The sequence below is a fragment of the Chamaea fasciata genome, unplaced genomic scaffold (assembly GCF_029207755.1).
Source record: "Chamaea fasciata isolate MVZ Bird 193981 ecotype frontalis unplaced genomic scaffold, bChaFas1.0.hap1 SCAF_1, whole genome shotgun sequence".
Lineage (NCBI taxonomy): Eukaryota > Metazoa > Chordata > Aves > Passeriformes > Sylviidae > Chamaea > Chamaea fasciata.
This window is the reverse complement of record NW_027094086.1, coordinates 129,212,736-129,232,051: the sequence shown is the minus strand read 5'-3', so window position 1 is coordinate 129,232,051 and position 19,316 is coordinate 129,212,736.

Here is a 19,316-nt window from a genome sequence, read left to right as displayed (position 1 = left end):
TGCATTTATTCTCCTACAGAAGATACCATGTGCAGTCTTTTCAAAAATAATATGTTTATTGACTACCTTTGCTTGGCGATCAATTTTAAAAAATGCTTTGCTGAATTATTTTCCTTCACAGTGATTAAATACAAGAAATACAAAAATATTTCCTTGGAGAGCCAGGATCAAAGGCCAGTGACACTTGTGAAAAGTTTCCTCATCTAAGTGGGTTTTCACTGTGTGTGTAACCACAATATGATACTTCCTCTGGCAACATCCTATTAATATTACTGAGAGCTTGCTTGAAGAAAAATCAATGAATTTGTCTCTTGGTGTTTTGCCATGGACATATAATCACTAATCAAGCAGAAACTACCTGCCTCCTTTCAGTGATATGGTTGTCTGGTCTCTTCTCTAGGGGGCAAAGAAATGCAAACTCTTTGTAAATCATAACCATACTGAATGAAGCAATTTGTTACTGTTTGAGTAGTTACTTACTTCTTTTTATGTAGGCAAATGCAGTTTGAACTGACTGTTTCATCTGACCTTAAATTTATTATAGCATTTCCAGTTCATATACAAAACAGATTTTTTCATGCATTCGCATAAATAACTATTATTCTTCTTTTAATGCCATTAAAAATGAGCTTTATAATATTAAATTCCAGCAGACTCATCTGAAATGATCAAATTCAAATCCATTCAGTCTCTTGGTAACAATAATTCTGGGGTGTTTGGTTTGAATATGGTCAGTAGTGTAATTTATGTAGAAATAAATTTTACATTTTACAATGCATTGAATATAGAAAACAGAGAGGGTTCACAAAGCACATAAATTGAAGACCAAATGATTGTATTACTGTACAATCTTGTTCTAACTAGGAGTAAGGTGATTCAATTCCACCCTATTCAGAAAGATCCATGTTCTCTTCCATACGCAATACATTACAAACACTTGTAGTGTTTATTAGACAATTATTTGTTAGACTGTCTCACACTCTTGAAGCAGCAGGAAAACACAATGAAACTAAGGAAGGAGCTGTGCAGTCACTGCTGCTGCATCCTCACTGAGTGCAGAGTGGGCTGGTGAGGAGCTCCTCTTACAGCTGCGTTCAGTGCTAGGTGCTCAAGAGCAAGAAGAGAAAAGCCACACCAAAGTTCTGAGACCTCCTGGCAGAACTTGCAAAAGTCAGTGTGACAGTCCACCCCCCTCACTGATTTGGGAGGTGATAGGGATGAGAGAAGACAAGAGTAAAAAAGGATTTGAAGTCTCATTGTGCAGGTTCTGTTCTCAAGATGCATCCCCACACAGGGTAATGCAGGAAAATGAGGACAAGGGGATCATTTATCTCTTCTTTTATATAGTCTATTTAGTGCACTGGAAGGCAGTAAAACTGCACAACTACATTAGAAAAAAAGTGGGCAAAAATTCAGAAAGACATTAAATTCATTGGAAAATTATTCCTTTCAGGATTTTCTTAGGGTTTGGTGATGAGTTTGGTCCTTACCATCATCAGGAATCCCACTGGTTATTTGGTGTGGGCGTTACGGCTCCGTGCTCTAGAGCCACAGGATATTGCCAAGAAGGAATGGGTTGAGGGAGCAGGGAGAAGAACACAGTACCCTCCTGCCACTTTCCTAATGGGAAGATAGGATGTAGCCCAGGTAAGAAATATCCACCCTTTCCAGTTCTGGCAGTCAACATAAAAACAGGGGAATGGCTGAGTGATTACAAACTTATTAATTTCTCAACCTGTTTTGTCCACCAAAGACTTTTACTAATTAATGCTTTAAAGAACTCCTCTTTTCCTCATATATCCAAATCATTTATTATGAGTGTTTCTTTAGCTGTGGAGTCTTGGATATATGTTGAACAAACAGATCCTGAAGCATATATGAATTTCAGAAGACTCCAGTGAAAGAAGATGTTTTCTAAACAATCAGATGTTTAATTAGTTCTTCTTAGTGGACCTTTGTACATAAAGATACAAGAGAAACTAGATGAGATTTTTTTTTTAAGTGCATTAGGAGGCCAGCCTGTAGGAGAGGCATGGAGTTCCCAAAGGCCTAGGCAACACCATTGGAAAAGTGGGGTTGTGAGGTTGGCTGCTTCCTACAATTTTCTTCCAGTTCCTTATGCCAAAATATTATTTAAATAAATAGTTTATTTCCTCTCTTTGTTTAGTTGGGTGTTTTTTTGTTTTGTTTTGTTTTATATTGTTTTCTTCACACACAACTTCTGTGGTTATTAGACAGCAAACACCGTGAAGTTATTTAAATAAAAAGTCACTAACTGCAAGATCTTGAGCTTCTCTTGCAACAGTTTTTTTAACACTGGATATATTTATTTAAACATTGGGAACTCAAGAAAAGAAATCACACACATGGCTGTACAAGTACGGCACAGAGAGAATGAAATTATGTTGCTGAAGAATGTCATATTGAGGATACCTACAAACAAGTTATATGAAGTGGGAGAAATAAAAAGAAGTTTACAAAAATAGAAATTAACATATTTACAAGAGAATGTTTGCAAGAATATATCCCAGTAATGTTCACCACTGGCATAATTATGAAAATGTGGTAGTGCAAACTTACATGGCAATTAGCATGTCAGACCAGTCTAGAGAAGATTTACACCTATTCACAGCACCTCAAAAACTGCTATAAGTGCATGAGTGCTCTGAACACCTACTCAGCAAAATGATTGAGGTTAATAGTGGTCTGCAGTAGTTACAGTCTGTGCATGTTTATTACATTTTTAAAGTGAGTATAAGGTACAAATTTAAAGTGAAAAGGGATGAAAAATTGGTATGGTGGAAAAAAAGAGAAAATACTACTGTAAAGGTAGAGTCTTGTAAAAATCCCACTAAGTTACAATGTCTGAGCCAGATATTTAACAAGATGCTTCTTATTTACCTGGAGTTCATAACTGAAATCCTGCTGCTTTTTTGTATGCTGAACTAACATTCTTCCATTCCATTGCAGAGCAAAGAGAGAAGGCAAAAGACGTTGCACTTCATTATTGTAATTGACTGTTCCTTCCCATTATAATTTTCTTTCATTTTTCTAAATAGAAACAGTGGAAGAGTTACATAATGGAGAAGTTTAGAAAGTATCAGATTAAAGATCAAATCAGCAATTATTTCCTGACATTTATAAAGCAGGCAACAGCTTCTAAGACATCTGAATTAGATCAATAGGGTGCTATTAAATTGAATGAGCAGTTTAGTACATACTTATTAGCAAATTCTGAATGGCTAACTGAATGGATGGTCGTGGCTGTTAATGTACAGCGATTTCAGAATATAAAATATTTTTAAAATTATGTCTTAATGGACCTTAGTAGAAGCAATAATTCACCTCAGAAAAATTATAAAAATGGACAAGGCTAGTCTGCAGTTAAGTATTTGCAGTCAACTTGTCTACAGGCTTTTCTGCAGGCTTTGGTATAAGAGAATAATTTGTATACTAATTTACAATTTTATTTGCTCCTTTGCCACCTCATAATATCAAGGTAGTCTTCACTAATTCATAAAGAATTAAATTAATCTTATCCTGAAAAATCAGTAATGTCTCAAATCCATCATGAAGAAGGAGAGCCTGGCTAGCTCCTTACAAAGAAAATTATGCAGACTGTGTAACAGATTAATAGTTGTGTAAACAGAAATAACAAAACCAATTATTATCAATAATTTGATTTGGCTTTTTGAGCTTTTGTACTTTAAAATTTCCCACGTAAGAGGGCTCCCATGTGCAATATTTAGTTGTACTGATCAGAACATATGCTAAATGCAGTAAATATTATTAGTTTTAAAAATGAAAGTTAATTAAAAAAACAATTTACTGTAGATCAATATGTGCAGCATGTGTCTGCACACTGGAGGACCTAATACCATTTGTGCTTCTAGATCTAATCTAATGCTTGTTTACCAAGGGCAGATCAAAACTCAGAGCACTAACATCTACAAGCTTTTACTCTTTCAGCCCAGGGAGGGACAAATGGTTTAATGCATTAATATTTTTCTTTTAAAATGCTAGATTTTAGTGCCTCACATGCAACCTTACTCTTTTTTTTTTTTTTACACTGTGTTTTAATTTGTATGTGTATATATATTGGGTCCAACTGGTAATCCAGCACTGCTGAGTCAATCTGTCAATGCAGATTCAAAAGGATAGTGTTGGCAAATCCATATTATACTCAGTCACTCAGTGGGATGACTTCGTGCTCAACACCTCTCTAGAAGTGCCTCTTAGGCACCAAAAATAGTAGACACGAGGCAGTTTTAGAATGCAAACCTGTGTCCTATGGTATTATCAGGCCTCTAAAGGAAATATGCTTATCTTCCACTCTGTTTGTTTGCTACCTGTTAGAGAAATGGGATTGTCAGCTTTAAAACCTGACAGCTTCTGATGTTCTGGGACAAGGAGACAGCGCCGTACCCGCTGCCAAGCAGGGGACGTCTCTGCAGGGGTAAGTCGCGTTCCTGTTACTGTCGCAGCAGGGCTAGAGGAGCTCAACCTGCCACGATTCAGCAACAAACTGTCCTTGTAGAAATGTCAGTGAGAAAACCATGCTGGGAAGGGAAGCTGCAGCAACTTTACCAGCCCACATGTTAATGCCACCACATGTGGCGTGTGCTTTTGTCACCCTACAAGAAGAGGCTGCCCAGACACTTTCCCTCACCTCAGTCAATTTAGAACATCCATAGGTAACTCTAGACAACCATTTCCATTTTCCCACATATGTGTACTCCAGACTTTGTAAAACTATCCAGGAACATTTTAGAATCAGCTGGGATGCATGGTTTGCGATGACACTCCGAGTGGATTGATAAATGTCTTAAACCTTGGTGCTGCATATGATTGCATGTTATTGAGGGAAATTATTTTTTCTTTAACTCAAAATAAGTAATTGCAGCTGGAATCTGTAATTAGTCTTATCTGTAAGCTTAAGAGCTGTCATTTGCATGTTTTTTGACTTTGGTAAAAAATTCAAACAGGAATTAGGTGTTACAAGTAACAAAACTGTTCAAGTAAAAGAATCAGGACTGGAGGCTCCTGAGCTCTGAAGAGGTAAGAGATTGTGATAGAGGATAACAATCAAAATATGGTACAGAAAGAGACTTTCTTGACACCTGAGTAGGTTTTCAGCCTTTGAGGGTGCTGGTCAGTGATGGGGAGTGAATCATTCCCTTCTATCTTCAGTGCCCTGTGGCAGGTTTAGGCAAATTTCTGTGAATTTACAGGGGGTTTTTTTGATCACATATACTTTCCAAAAATGGTGCTGAATTGAATTTAATTATTGTTAAATTCTATTTAGTATTATTGTAAAAATTTCTTATGACTTATTTCTGACCAACTTGACCCCATGTGTATCCAAATTCATTGACAGAATATTCACTGACTTTAGGAGCAGCAAAAATGAACACAGTTCTTTGTTTATATGTGTAGGATGAAGGGAAAAACTGTGGAAAGACTACCACTATTAAAATTACTTCTCCTGGTGTCTTGTCATGTATGATATGCATGACATCACTAAACAGCTCCCACATGCAATATTCAGTTTTAATGGCCATTCAGTGAAAGTCACACATGGATCATGGAAGGATAACTAACAAAGGCAACAGGAATAGATCTTTTACTAGCACTACTCAAATATCAATGACTCAACAATTTTTTTACCACCTGTGCTGTGAAGGTGGATGCTTTTGGAAAACATGGCTCATGACATTTAAAATCAAGTGCCAGGTCACTATCAATTCAAGATAGGCACTGTGCTAATTACCAATGTATTACATAGACACCCGTGTTGCTTTCTGGATGATGATATTTTATCAGATTTCTGTATATGGCATGTCAATGAATATTATTTCTTCAGAGGACTCATGTGCTATCCATAATCTGATTTTTTTACAATTAAAGGAAAATTATGCTCAGGGAATGGTTCATTTTCATAAGATGTGCAAAATAAAATCTTTTAAAAGATTTTTTTTCCACTTTTATGCAATTCAAATCATCAAGCAACACATCGCAATGAAGACTGGAAAAGAGGTCACAGTACTTAGAATATGATTTGAACAGTACAACTTTAAAAGGCACGTCAGTTCCGTGTAGATACTTGTAGGAAAGACCACAGCAGTATTCCTTCAGTTTAAATCTAACCATATACTATAAAAATTCTATGTAAAATAGCAATCAACATGCTGTATTTACACTGAGAGAAAACATAGGTATTTTTTCTACGGAAAATAAGTAAGTACTAACACCTTTGAAGTCAAGGATTTTTTGGCAAGTTCATAAGGAACAAAAGTTGGAATTCTGCTTGGGAGTCTTGCGTCACATAGAAAAAAAAAGCTATAAAAATATGAATTCTAAATAAAAGTAAGTGAATATTTGATAACTAAAATCTGCTGTCTTTTCTTCATTTAATCATTTAATTTCAAACATTCTTAGGGTAATTCATGTATTCAGGGAATTTAGGTAAAATTCTGAAAACATCAGAAATCATCAAGAGCAAAAAATAAGGTTATACTAAAACAGGAAACTTGGAATATCTGGGGTTGTTTCAGAAAAATTTGTTATCACATTCAAAAGTATTGTTACTCTGGGTTAAGCCTATCTGCTTGCTTCAATAACAACCATGCTAATTGCCTCCTGGCAACAGTTTCAAATATGCCCAGCAGTATTTAGCAAATCATTTTCTTCTTTGGTACCTGGCTTTGTTCTTTGAGGTTTTTTCCCTAGTGTTACTCCTCTGACTTTGTGAGAATTGTGTGTTTTCCATAAAGACAGCACAAGCCAGTCCTTTGTATCTAAATTAAATTTACTTACTGAATTTTTTTATTTCACCTGAGGTATTGAAAAATCAGTCAATTTTCATGCACCATCATACAGAAAGAAACAGCTGAATGCAGCAGGTAAGGCTTGTATTTTTGAAACATTTCTGTCAAAGTATTCTAAATTATCCCAGAGACAGAAGTGCCACCAGTACCCATCAATCACAAAAGATAAAAATATCTTTATGCAGCCTTTGTCATGCATCGTACCCTCTGAATCATACAGAGAGCAATGGGAGCGTTGCCCAGTGCCTGAAGCAACATTTTTCTTTCATGCTCTGATATTTACCACAGCGAATCCGTCTGGCATTTTCTTTCCTTACCGAAGAAGGTGCCAAATATTTTGCTAGGAAGAAGTCTTGTGTTCTTAAACTTACAGAAAAAAAGACTAACTTTTAGTCTTTGGCCAACTTGTGTTGAGTCACACCAGAAGGTCCTCGTTTTAAGTTCTACAAGCAACCTGGGCATTGGTGACCTGGGTTTTGGTCTGAGAAACCCAGGGCTGGTTCATGACTCCACACAGGGTGCGGGGACGCCACAGCAAAGCTGTCCAGGTGCTGTGGGGTGCACAGGGCACACTGGCCACCACTATTCCTGTGCTCAGGTATGCTCAGGTCTTTGGGAAGAACAGTGTCTCGAAAGCAATGACACTTCAGAAATTACGCTGCCAGTCGGTGCTGAAGCCACACAATTCATGCATGATTGAATGACAAAGAGTCCACAGTCAAAGTGAACAAGAGGCTAACTGCTTTTTCATCAGCTTTCTGATTGGGAGAATAACAGGAAGGATATCCTTATAGTTGACCATAAGATTACCAGATTTCCTAGATTTCCAACTACAACTTTACTTATTCAGCACTAAAAAGCCAGTCAGAAGATAGACTTGGATGCTGAAAATTGCCTAATGTGTTTTCCATAATTCTATTCTAAATAATGATATCATTAATACCTATATTTAGTCTTTTTGCAGTTATGCCCCACACAGACATACGAACACTATTTTCTTTGCTGTTTTACTGCAGTTAAGGGGAAAAGAGCATCATTTGCTGCTCAGCCTAATGCAAATTAAATACCCATTCTGAACATAATGCCAACTATAGATCAAGTGTTTGCTGGCAGCACTAAAAAAGAACGAACCGTGTAAGAAAACCAAATTAGTCCATCTGATTTAAGGCATGTAATGAATATTCAGGTAGGACTTGGGGAGCAAGCAATACATGAAACAAACAATACAATTTCTAACCCAAAAAAATGTTTTCTGAACAGTAATATGAGAGCTGATCTCTAGAAATGTGTAATAATTTAAAAAATGTGCTGATATAACTAATTGAAACTCAGCATACAAAATATCATCTCCTATTGTTGTGCTGTAGAAATACTATTTGAAGATATTATTAGAGGAAAATAGCTTGTATTTTTACTTTATCATTGACATGACTTCTGTGTAAAGTCTAACCTGGTTAGACAACCCAGTGCCTTGAAAACCTATTAAAGACTGAAAGACCATCAGCCACCTTCAGGGAATTCAAATCTTTCTAATGAAGTTCCAGTCCTTTTACCTTTATCCATTTTAGACAGTGCTCTTGGAGCAAGTAATTACAGACATTCTTGGAAATGCTTACTGAGTAAGATTCTCCTAAATATGAATAAATGTACTGTTCAATTCAAATCAGCCTGTAAGGAAATCTTGAGAATAAAACTCCCACCCTTAAGAAGGATATTAATTAAGTTTGCATTACCTTAAGCTGTTTTTAAAAAGGCCTGGAAATGGTTGCAGTAGTTTTTAGTAGTTTCCAGGGATCTGAGCATTGCAGTTTTTCATTCAGTGCTCAGTATTTTTATTAGGAAGAATACTGTGTAATGTCTGTATGTGCCATCTGCAGGTCATGCCCTTCCACAGCTAATAACTTGTAGTATTTCTGACATCTTCCTAATAGGAGACTTTATTATTGCAAAATAACTGGAACAAAGCTTCCAGGGAGGAGGCAGAAATATTTATATAATCCCATTTCCACTACAATAAATTGACAATTTGTTGTCATATGTCACCATTAATGAGGAAAATAAATAAATACATAAATCCCCATAACAAACTATCATGATTTAGCCTTGATAAATACTGCAAAATAATGACACTCTCAAGAAAACAAGGAAAGCAATGCATAAATTGTTTTGTGAAGCATGTGTCTCAGGGAGACATTTAAACAGAAAAATATATAGTGAAGAAAATGTTGCAATTTATTGATAAGTAATTATGGTTTTGGCTGCTTGACAGGATATTGGAAAGAAATCCACCAGGAACATTCAAAGCTGGAAGTGCTTATGTAACAGCAACATGTATAAAGAAAATATTACCTTCATCTATTTCTCAAATATGTGATAAGCCTTTGGACACATTTCTGAATTATTTGCAGCACTGGTATCTTAGTTCAAACACCTGATCTAGAAAAATCTAAGTTAATGAGATTTCTTCTGATAAAGCTTCTTTGTTCTCCCATATTGTGGTGACACGGCACCTGCCACTGGGGTAAGGATGTAGCTTGCATCTGCTAGAAGATGGAGAAGTGCAGATTTAGGTGATTTCAGCACAGGCTACAAATGATCTGTGTGCCTTCTCAGAAAACGTACTCCTTTCTGGCAGAATGGAGAATACAATAAAATTTATTCTATCTTTATCTATTTTGATTGCAAACTCTTCATACCAAGGGACTGCCATTTGGTACTGACACGCAGAAAAACTGAGCCATCACTTCCCTGATGGCTTTGAGGTACTATCACGGTTTAAGTCCAGTTGGCAACTCAGCCCCACAGAGCCTCTTGATCACTCCTGCCCAGGTCGTGTGGGGTACAGAATCAGAAGAGTGAAAGTGAGAAAACTCCTGTATGGGATAAAGATATTTAATAGGTAAAGCAAAAGCTGTGCATGCAAACAAAGCAAGAAAAAGAATTCATTCACTACTTCCCATGGTCAGGCAGAGGGTCAACTATGACCACGACATCAGGGCTCCAGCATGCATAACAGTGACTTTCAGAACATAAATGCCACCACTCCAAACATTCTCCTCTTTCTTCCACAGCTTCATATGTTGAGAATGATGCCATATGGTCTGGGATATCTCTTGGGTCAATTTGGGTCCATTGTCCTGGCTGTGCTCTCTCCCAGCCCACCCTGTACCCCCATCCCACTTGCTTGTGTGGCGGTGTGAGAAGCAGAACAGACCTTGAGGATGTGCAAGCACTGCTCAGCAAGAGCTGAAACATTGCTGGATTATCACCACTGTTTCCAGCACAAATACTAAACAGTCACACACCAACTATGGTAGAGAAAATTAACTGTATCCCTGCCAAATCCAGCATGGGTACAACGGCAGGACAAAAGTTATCAGCTATAGGATGCCTTGTTTGTCATTGGCTCCCAATTCCCAGTTCTGGAGTTCCCCCACAATTTTTTAGGAGTTTGTTACTTCCTAGAAATGTAGAAAGGAAGAGTGAGGAAAGAGGCCATTTATATAACCAGCTTATGGCAGTGATGATGCTGAGAATGTTTTCTCCAAAAAGAATTAATATTTATCTGTCAATTAAAGTCAATCAAAGGTCTGCAGTGTTACACACATGGGCCCTTTCATTCCTCAGCTAAGCTGAACCCTGGCAAGACCACATCCCAGAGCAGCAGCCTGCACCATGTCTTGTGTTTTTCCTGCTTACTGAGCAGAGAAATTGGGACAGAAAAGGCTTTAGTCCTGTTTTGAATTCAAAGAAAGAGAATTAGTAAAGGTTAGGAGAAGTGATTGCCTACAAAATCCACAAGAGTATTCCTTAAAGTGAGGCATCATTCTTATTCTGCTCTTAATCTCTAATGATTCATTTAAGGATATAACCCTTATTTCCCAGGGCTGTCCTCTCTCTCTCTCCCCATCAGAATTCAGTCTCGTGTCCAAAGAAATTATTTTTCTCTGGAACAAAATACCTCTTCATAGGATAGCAAATACAATTGAGACTTCTTTTTTAAATAAAAATGTATAAATTTTAATAATACCACTTGCCACCATTTGGAACTCCATAGCATCAGCATTTTGGGGAAATTTGTTGATAAATACTGCACATATATATTAAATCAAATTTATTACTGGCCAAACCATTAATGGATTTTTAGCTTGTGTGAAGTTGCAGTTTTTGTAGACGAACAGGACTTTGAGCTGATTTGGGCACTTCAGAGAACAAAAGTTGAGTGAGGACCCCTGTTCCTGACTGAGGTGGTACAAAGGAGAGACCTTGGGCCTTTTCAGGTAGGAAAATGTGGCTGGGCTGCCTGCCTATTTCTCCTGGGAGAATATTACATTTTTAATCTCTGCCACTTCAGAGAATCTGTTACTTTTAAAAGATAAGCCATTCACTCCTTTAAAATGCTGTGGAAGCCTCACAGATGAACTTTCTCAGAGGAGTACTCCCAGATCTATCTTTGCTTTGGAAGAGGAGCTGTCCATAACTTCCCCTCAGTGCATTGTTAGCAAGCTCTGATTTTAGAAGTCAAGGGCTGTCATTTCCAGTGTTCAGTGTGTGCACATTACTGCTGTAAGTTTATGGCACTGATGTCAACATTCCTATTTTTTTTTCACTGATTCTTTCTCACAAAAGCTACAGGACTTTAGATTAGGATGCTGTTCTTTGGGATTTCTGCCAAAGGATATGTGTGAATCTGAAAAGTCTTTCAGCCACTCAGATTAGAAGAGTCAGAACATTGGTAATATTCCACTTATCCTTTCAAAAGTGCTGACAATTTTTCACTTTGCCCTTTCAATACTTCCAAAGATTCACAGTGGACTTGGAGAAATCTCATGAGAATTTGTCTCATAAAAGTGCTGTATAAATGGAAGAAATTTTGATGACCACATGAAAAAAAATTGAAATGAGATGACGTATGAATGGTCTTGGGCACAACAACACTAAGTTAAGAAGAAAGTAGCAACTGGAGCTAAAGAAGAGGAGAGTAAAATTCTTTCAGGACAGAAAAGGGAAAAAACTGAACAAAACAAAATAGTTGACCCAACAGAGTGAAAAGAGTGAAATGGAAGGGACTGAAATGAAGAATTCAGCTGAACTCCTCCTGTGGGTGGAAATGGACAGGGTTACCGAAAATTTTGCACAAAACTTTCTCTTTGAGAGAAAGGAGATAGACTGAGAATAATCAAATACATATTTCTAACAATTAACATTTCTTTCCCAGCTCTCCAGCTGAAAACATCCAGGTCATGTGTTCTGTGTGGATTTCTTCATATTTTGTGTATGACCTTTAGCTGTCTTTTTGTCAGGTGTCAGTATTTCAAACACAGAAATTCAAGCAGTTGATGATATATCAATCAATACATCTGATACATAAGTTAGGGTGGAGACCAGCTGGGTCATGTAGTCATTCTACTGGTCTCCAGCTCATTCTCAAATTAGAGGGCCACAGGCTAAACTAGTAAAGTTCTCATTATATCACCAATTGCAGTAAGATTACATCTAGTGAGCAATCCCCTCTTGGCATTCCTTACCATTTTATGCTTTGCCAACCTTAAGGGAACATCTGGTCACAAATTTAGCTCTGCATATTTCCATAGCCACTTAAAAACTTCTAATGTGTACTAGTGACACTCAGGAATTAATATAACCTGAGGGAAAATGTCTTTAGTATAGAATCATAGAATAGTTTGAGTTGGAAGGGCCCTTCAGAGGTCACCTAGTCCAACCCACCTGCAATGAACAGGAGCATTTTAGGCTAGGCCAGGTGGCCCTGAGCCCCACCCTATTTGACTTGATTCCAGTGTCTAGTAGAGGATCAGGAAAAGGTCATAGCAGAATCAGCCCAGAATGTGGCAGAAACAATCTTCAGGTAGAATACAGTTGACCATTCTTACATTACTGCGGTCATTTTGTATGAAGTACCTAAATGCAAGCTGGATTGACTCAGTGTCTGGTCTAGGGTCAGTCTGTGGTCAAGCAGAGGGCCTCAATTTAAGACTTTTAAGCTTAAATGCAAGCTTCTTTAGAAGGCAAACCCTAACTTTTGCCCCCTGTATAGCACACAGTGTGAATGTGACTTAAAATAATTTGTGGTATGATTCCTAAGGTGGTCTTGTGCAAGGCCTGCAGCTGGACCTCGATGATCCTTGCATCACCCTTCCAACTCAGGAGATTTCATGATTCTGTGGTTCTATGATGGTAAAAGAGGATGGGGTGTTCTTCAGTCTGGTGGAATAAGTCTTGGCCCATGTCGGCAGATGTCAAATACAAATACCTGTGATCACTTTTCTGGTGACAACCTGGGGTCTAAAGAAGATCGCTTGTACAAAGATCAGTGCATAAGGCATCTTTGACACTTCAGCTAAATCTTCAGATATCTAAGAGTTTATAAATTTTTCTTGGGATAGTATTCTGAAACATATTATTCACAGTCAGTGTTCAGAAGTTTAGGAATAGAAAATTACTTAAAAGTGTCAATAAGCTGAAATAATATGCAATTTAAATTCTTTTTCAAGTCACTTAGCTTTCTTTTCCGTGTTTTGAAAACCCTCAAGCAACCTCTCATATTCATGTGGGTGTGCATCTTGTGGGCTATAGCTGCACTGATTTTTTTTGGAGTAAGCTGTTGCCTAGAAGCAGTAGAGGAGGAAGATTTGGTGGTTAAGCTTTAAGCTTCTTAGCTGGAGAAGACAGCCCACACCTTATAATTCAAGACCAAGAGGATTCCAGACTTAGTCAGGTAGAAACAGCTGGGATTAAATGCTATGCTCATTTTATTTTGTTCCAGAAAACAACACAAGGACATGTGCACATTTAGTAAGCCTCAAACTTAGAGAACACTTGAAAATTTTGAACTGTGCCACAGGGACCACCATAAAGCAGGAAAAATGCCTTAGCTTTAAGTGCAGAGGTATGATTTCTACCCAGCTGCTGTTGCAACCAGAGGTTGTCCCTGCATCCAGTTCTGCTTCTGTATTTCTAACTAAAGATATACCACTGAGGTGGCAACATGTCCCCAACCAGCTTCTGCCCAGACTCTCAAATGTCACATGCACACAGCAAGGCCAGCTGCATTCTACAACTCTCTCCAGATCTGCCCTACCACAAGGAGTCCTGGGGGATCTACAATGACATTTAGTCTAAGGGTGCTTATTTGAAAGCAGGAAGTAACTAATTCCAGTTAGTATTAAATAAGAAAGTGATTAATGGTTTGTATTTGCAGTGTAGCCATGTATCACCACATCATGAAACAAAAAAGCAATTCCAAACAAACATAGGATTTCAGAACAGTTATGGAGAAAAAAATTAGAACCTTTGGAACAAAATACTTTCAGGAAACAAAACCTGAGAAACATTTGGAGAGAGTTTCACTCAATCTAAAGCTTATTCATTTTGCATTTATCCTGAAATTTAAACTCAATTTTAAAAGCTAGGATATTTATTCTGGATTTATTATCACCCAGTCAGTTTGAGTGACTAAAATAAGTATTTATCAGGCCATCAGAGCTAAAAACTGACCCTAAAGTGAAGCTTTTTTCTTTTTCCCCTTTTACTAGCCTAATTCTTTTTCTGTTTCAAATCTCCTCTCAGCCTCACCTTTGCTTGAAAAATGCTGTTCTTGTGAGCCAGCACACTCTGCTGGTAGACCAAGAGAATGTGTCTGACAGGGCAAAAAAAATTCCTAAACTAACGCTGGCATGCAATTAAAAGGTCACCAGTTGTATATTCTGAGAAAAGGGAACAAATAACAATATGTAACCCACAACTCTCCAACACGGCAGAGTGAATTCATTAATACAGTTTGATTCATATCACTATACCAAAAAGGAGTTGGTTCATAGCCTTAACTCTGTTTTGAAGACAACAACTGTTTCAGAAGGAATTATTTAAAGCACAGAATGTGCAGTGCTCCAATGGGCCTAGGTCCAGCTATCATCATTTCATGCTTGAAAAAAAGAGAAAGGAACTTGAAACCCTTCAGATCCTGTCCCTGAATGTAAGGGGTTGGGGAGAAGAGAAAACTCCCTGAATCCAGCTGTGACCATGGGGCTCTAGTTCTGCTTCTGATCTCTAGTCAGCTGCACAAGGAAGAAGCCTTTGGGAGCTGAAGACCATTGCTGTTCTTTATTCTCTGTGTTCAACAGATGAGGAGATCTTGGTGCAGTGGAGCACCAACCACTGTCAAACGCCATCAGGAAGAGTTGATTTTTTTTTGAATTTACATTATGAAATTCTGGGTAAATATTTGTTATTATCATGATGCTCTTTATTTTAAAATTGATAATAGTTGCACAAAGCATTGTCTCTGAAATTGCCGGAGACTTCTATAAAGTCTCCTAGTGTTTCCTGATTAATTTTGCTGTTTGACCAAGAATCCAAATTCTTTTTGTTCTTATTTGCTGCTAGATATTACATATTTATACCACACTTTGCTCTACTTTTGGACAAGCTAATTCAGTGACATTAATCTGTACTGAAAATGGCTTTGGAAGAGGCAATAGAGGAAAAGGATAATAACTGGGAAGATGAGTTGTGCATGCATTGTAGATATTCAGAAATTCTTTTATTATATACGCTATTTTACATTTGAAATTTATTTGCAACACTCCATCCAGAGAAAACCGAGCAATTTTTTTTACTGTGGATATAATAGAACAAAGTCTCTTATTTTTATGTGTCTGTCTTAAGTCCTAGCACACACCCTTTCCACTTACTTCCTCCCCCTTCAATTTTTTCTATGCCCTTCATGGCACTTCAGATTCCTCTTCCTGCTTTATTGCTGAACTCAAAAAGTGGTGGTGCCCACTTCTGCCTGTCCCAAGTGGTGCCTTGATGCCTGACCAGGCAGTGCACATAAGCCTAGTGACTTCACGTGGCTTTCAAAATGTAAACAATACTTATTTTCACAAAACCTTTAGGAACAAGATTATCTTGCTGCCACAGCTTGTTGAAAATGGCCAGCAGGTTCAAAAGATTAAAAAAAAAAAAAAATACAGGAGCTGATGGACACACAAATTACTAAAAAAATCCATATATATTATGGAAGCAGAAATAATGGCACAAATTCAAGTTAGTAGACAAGGAATGCTTTCCATCATCAAAAGAAAGCGGTATGCTTTTGATTAGAATTATTCTGTTATGATGCAAAAGAACTTTGGACTATGAGAAGGAATTAGCAACTGATTTAAAAATGCAATAACTTTAATGTTGATTTTAAGTGCATGAACCAGTTTTCTAGGCAGCATCAACTTTCAATTATGTTTAGAGCACAGTCAGCCATTGTAACCATTAACATTTTCCTGCTCAATCACACTGTCTGTAACCAGCCACTAATAAGAATTAATGAGACAAATCTTCCTTGATTTAGTTTCAAGGAAACTGCATGAGCTCTGTCTCTTGGGAGAATTTCATTTATTCACCACCTGCATGCTAGATGTGTTTTCTCAATTTTTCTGGGAAGACCCAGAAAATCTGCCAGTCTATTTGCTCCATTGGACCTGTTCCTTGCATCAAACTTTGCATTCCTCAGGGGATATCCTATTAAATCCTCCTTGTGTATGCAACATATTTCTGAGAGGCAGACCCAGCCTCTTAAATCCTATGGACTCTGGAGGTCGCATATGCTGTATGGGTCCTCTGGAGTGAATAATCTTGGCGTCTGCTGGAACTTGCCAAATGGGTTCATCTGCTTCCAGCAGCTGGTCCAGTCAGACAGTGTGGCGACACTGAAGAGATGCAGAGCCAGAAGTAACTGCAAAAGTACATGTGGAGAAGGAGGTATTCCAACAGAAAAGAAAGCAAGGTTACTTCAAAAGATGATTCTGTTTTCGTAATCTTTCAAATAAGCCATGGAGTCTCTTCATTGGTTTCATTCATTGCTAGTATCATTTTAGATTTTTGTTTTTCCAACAATATTACAGATTTCTGTGCTGGTGAGAGCACCCCTTGCTTGACTGTGGCAATGATTTTTTGCTGTAATTCAGTTGTTTAGGCTTCATTGTCCTAATCAGGACCAGAAAACTGCATCATCATGTTTGTACTGAAGTGCCAAATTAACTGCAGAAGTGTTTGTGTTGTTAATGTCACAAAGTTTCTCAACTAAATGAAATACTGAAACTGGAAACAATAAAAAACTGATCAAAATATGGGTTACTCACCTCTACTAGGAAAAGCTTAATTTTGAGTGTTAGAGTCTTCCTGGCTCTTCAGTGAAACAGAATAAATAACTCAGAAGAGAAGAACACAAGAAAGAATGTAATTTTCCTGATGTACATGATAGCTCCTGGACGTGCTAATGGTATTTACATGTACATTCAGAGAAAGCTCTATCCCATGAACTAGAAAACAAATGGTCAAGGGTGTATTTAACAAAAATTCACTAGTACCACTCATCTTACATGCACTGTTTACAAAATGTCAACTATGTTTATATTTTCTTAAGTCAGAAGACATAAAATAACAAAGGAAGAATGGAAGAATGGAAGAAGAAAATTAAGAGAGAAAAATTAATGAATTGGAAATTAATTGGAAATCAAATGAACCAATGAATTGGAAAACAAAGGAAGAATGGAAGAAGAAAATGAAGAAACAAAAATTAGCAATCAAGGAATTGGAAAAGCCATAAAAATATTAGAAAGTAACAAAGAGATGTTACAAAAGATGCAACCTTGTGCTATGATAGGGACCTCTCAGTTAAAACTGATCAAATGGGGAAAGCACTTCCCCAGCACCTTTGGACAGAATTTTACTTTGTATCAAATTTTTTAGTGATACTAAATAAACCATAAAATTATTCTCCAAAACTGTGGAGGGAAAGAACTGCTTCCGTCCTGCATCTCACATTCACTTGCTTTGGTGAGAAGGGAAGATAAAGAAAAGCAAAATGGAATGGACTGTTGCTATTCACACCGTGCTATGTTGCAAACAAAATTAAAAAAACAAAGGTGTCATAGAACATTCACATCACTTTTCCAGATAGCTTTCTGCCAAATTTGTATTGATAAATGGAATTCTTATTTTTAGATTTTTGTTGCCATGTACTGAAATACCTCAGCAGCTGAACTAAACTTTTGCAGCAAGTGAATTAAATTGCAGATTTTTTACTGTTAGAAGAAAGTTGAAGGCAGCTGTTAAAGAAGGAAGAAGCTTGAATTTTTATAATCCATATCAATTCATATGTGAAGGACTTCCCTTTTCATTACAATGACTTCTTAGAACTTCATTTCAGCTACATTCTTATTTAGAAATAATTAAAATCTTATTGCAAATATATTCTTCCTTGAAGTCAGTAATAATTTCAAATACATGTAGCTTTAATGCTTGCATGTAAATATGAAAATACAGTAAAATAGAGTGTGTATATAGTAAAGGGTGATAGCATACATTATTATCAAATGGATGTGATTTCTTCCTGAGCAATCACCCTGAAAATTGCATCATTATAAGTTATAAAATGTCCAGATGATAATTTTATTGACAGCTATGCACCCTTGATGTCTGTTCTAAAAATTACAAATCTGATCCCATCAGTCAGGGTTCATAGAAAGCTGTGGTATTTAATTTCATACATTCTCCTCTTCCACTACACCACTCCTCTTCACTTGCTAAGCCCCTGTACTGCATCTTAAATTTAATTAGCCACAAAATCTTTTTTGAGGTAAGACTGAATCTTGCATCTGACAGGTTATACAACCTTGAACATAAGCCCACATTTCCTCACTGTGTATCTAGTGAATGATTAGCACATGCTGATCTTCATCAGTATGCTGTAAAGGGTCCCACACTGCCTTCTAATGCTAATATTTCTACATTATAATATGGTACTGTCTGTTTGCCTCTGGCTTTTAATTTCTTTAATAAAATGGTAATGTGTCATGTTAATTTTGTGGTTGTATAATTGTCTCAGGATTTGACTAGAAATTTCTTGACTATGATTTATTTCACAGCAAAATGTACGTGTACTGAAAACTAAATTGTTCCTGAGAATCCTGCAACCTTAAAGATGGAGAAAACATCAGAATGTAATGTAATGACCCTGTTTCAAGGGAAAATTCTCATTTTCCACTTAAAAATGACTGGCTTATACAGCACAGTTGATTTATACTTAAAAAACCACGTTTTGAACCTATTGAAACAAGTCACTTTAATACCAATGATTTGGCCTAAATATAGTTCTAGTCAACTGAAAAACATTTATCTCAGGAATATCTTCAAAATTTTAATTTTCTTGTTCCAGCTGATGGATGGTAAACCTCAAACACTGCTGAATGGGGAGCCCTCTTTCTCAGCAATCATGTTTCCTTACATTTCAAGTCTTCTTTGGTATGTTTAATGTCATATTTTACTAGGCTTGCAAAGCCTGGTGATATCTTTAGTGTGAGTGCCATGTCTGACTGTTGCCATCCTGTGCTTGGATTACAGAACACTCCTGAATTTTTATCAGCTTGACTTGATGTCCACCACCACCACCCCTCTTCACTTGACCTCAGCAGA